The sequence below is a fragment of the Panthera tigris genome, chromosome X (genome assembly GCF_018350195.1).
Source record: "Panthera tigris isolate Pti1 chromosome X, P.tigris_Pti1_mat1.1, whole genome shotgun sequence".
In the NCBI taxonomy this organism is placed as follows: Eukaryota; Metazoa; Chordata; class Mammalia; order Carnivora; family Felidae; genus Panthera; species Panthera tigris.
This window is the reverse complement of record NC_056677.1, coordinates 107837537-107840189: the sequence shown is the minus strand read 5'-3', so window position 1 is coordinate 107840189 and position 2653 is coordinate 107837537. Positions and strand designations below refer to the sequence as shown.

At 45.5% G+C, this 2653-nt stretch overlaps 1 pseudogene; it reads left to right on the top strand.

The window, feature by feature from the left end:
* The first annotated feature begins 831 nt into the window (after positions 1-831).
* LOC102967696 lies at positions 832-1548 on the top strand (annotated as a pseudogene).
* The last annotated feature ends 1105 nt before the right edge of the window (positions 1549-2653 follow it).

Here is a 2653-nt window from a genome sequence, read left to right as displayed (position 1 = left end):
AGCTCTGGCGGGGGGAGGTGGGGTTGTGGGAAAGTGAGAGAGTGCAGCCATGACTCACTGCAAACCCATCCCTGCTGCTGGAAAAAAAAAAATAACTCTAAATGCACATCCTACTGCTTGTGAGTCAGGAATGTCATTTTCATTTATGAAGGATGGAACATTATTTTTCTCTAACATTTCAAGTGAATAACTTTACATACATTTCCCCCGATTTCCATAGGAATTTGATGCCATGGAAGCAATCAGCGACGTGTCCCCAGAGCCTGGCAGAGAGTCTTATTTTTCTTACAGATACATTAAGATCAATATCTCTGAATTCCCCTCCTCCCTCCAATTACATTTCTGGTGGAACCCACCTTGATTTAGGGGTTCAATGGGCGATAGGGTGGTCTTAATTCCTGATGTTATTTTAGGATCTTGGACTCACACTTTTATTGAGTCTCAGAAGCTGAGTTTCAGAAGTTCAGAGAAGCTTCTGCACGACATCCCTATTAAGAGGTGTTTGCCTCCCACTGTGAGACTCCCAGAGGTAGACTTGTCACATGTTATGTCAAGGAAAAGAGTGGAAAAGAGCAGAGGAGACGCCCTCTGTGTTCATTCCCCAGGGCATAGTTTCTGATTCTGCTACAAGTATTAGATAAATATACCTGGTAGAACAAAACAGAAAATTTGTTCCGGAGGAGAAAAGACAAAACCTTTGAGTTTTATAGTCTATGGCATTTCTGGTGCAGTTGCTTCCCTCTAGGAGCACAGCTCTTTTTCCAATTGGTGATATTTCTCTCCTTTTTTCGGGTCTAACGTTTGAATCTCACAGACACAGGTAATCCGGCCATGATCAAAGAATTTCTTTTCCTGGGATCTGGGAATCTCCATGGGCTACAGTCTTTTCATTTGGGGATATTTCTGGGCATCTATGTAGTGACCGTGCTGGGGAATGTTTTCATCCTCACAGCCATTTCCTTTAAGCTCAGCCTCCACACCCCCACGTACTTCTTTTCGTCCAATTTTTCCTTCCTTGACATCTGGTCCTCTACTTCCGTTGCCCCTAAGATGCTGCAGACCCTCTCTCAGATCCTGAGGCAGCTTCTTTTGCAGGTTGTGTGGCCCAGTTCTCCTTCAGTTCATTAGCCGTAGTTGAGTGCTTTGTGCTGCCAGGCCGTGCCTTCTGACCACTACCTTGCTATCTGCAGCTCGCTCCAGTACCCATCCCTCATGAACCTCCACATGTGCATTATGTTTGCAAGTGGGCCTTGGCTGGATGGATTCCTAACCCCTGTGGTCACTGTCCTCATGACTTTCCAGCTGCCATCCTGTACAGCCTATGAGATTGGCCACTTCTTCAGTGACCTGGATCCTCTACTAAATCTGGCCTGTTCTGATCCTGAGGTGGTGGAGAAGGCCACTTTCCTCCTGGCCTCCTTTGTCATGGTGCCCATCCTGCTCAGTCAGGCACTAGACGAAGTACTTGGGGATTCAGGCCACTGCTTCTCCCTCTTCCAGAGAACTGGCCAGCAGAGCAGGGACCCTCCCTTGGGCCCTACAGCCTAAAGCCCTTGGGACCTCCAGGTTAATCCTTGCTTGGTAAAGTTGAGTTTGCCCAACAAACACAATTCCATCAGGCTATACCACCATATATAGATGTCTTTTAGGAGAAAATGTGGAAGACCCAAGTTGGCATGCCACAAAAATCTCTCTCTCCCTCCCTGTCTCTTTCTCCCTCTCCTTCTCTTCCTTTTTCTGACTTTCTATTATATAAATATCTGTTGGTGCTAAGGTTTTTGGTTGCATTATGTATGTGTACCCATGTATACATACACACACACATACACGCACACATGCACACACACATTTGTATACACACATAGTCAGCATACCTTTCCCATTCAAACTTATTGTCTAGTACTTCCTATTATACTTTCTTAGCTTCTGCCTAGCAATGCTCTTCACTATGCCTCTCCTCAGGGTTCATGCACATTCACCTCCCTTTCTCTTATTTCTTAGATCATCTGCCCCTCCACTAAGCAGAACCATCTCTAAAATTCTAGAACAGCTATTGACTGTTCCACTCACTTGAACAGTTAGTTATGCAGTCCCCTTGAAGATTGGAATAACATTATTCTTATTCCTCTTAATGTCCCCCTAGCATGATGTTCTGCACAGAACAGATGCAAAAGAATTATTTGTTCATCGAATGAATCAAAGCAATCAATGTTTGGTGTATGAAAAGAGTGAAGTAAGTTACTTTTTTCTGCTACACTGGCTTTTCCTCCCCAGCTTTCTCCACATGGTCATAGATACCCCCAGCTTTCTCCACAGGCAGCTCTGACTAACCCCCCTCCCAAACTTGCTTCTTGTCATGTCCTCTCATCCACTTTCCCCAGGGTGGCCAGATGTAGCTTTCTAAAATCCAGGCCTGGCCCTATCCTTTCCCTGTTGACAGGAACTCTCCATGGTTCCCTCCTACCCCTTGGATGGGGTCAGAACTCCTCAGCCTAGCTTCTGGCCACTTCTTGAGCTTATCCTTCACCAGTCCCCTTCTCCCACTTTGTGCTCCAGCCATACCAAATCTCTCAAATAGACTTGGAAGCTCATTAAAGACAAGATCATATACTCGCCATATCCCTCCTACAGTATCTAGATCCAGACAAAAAAG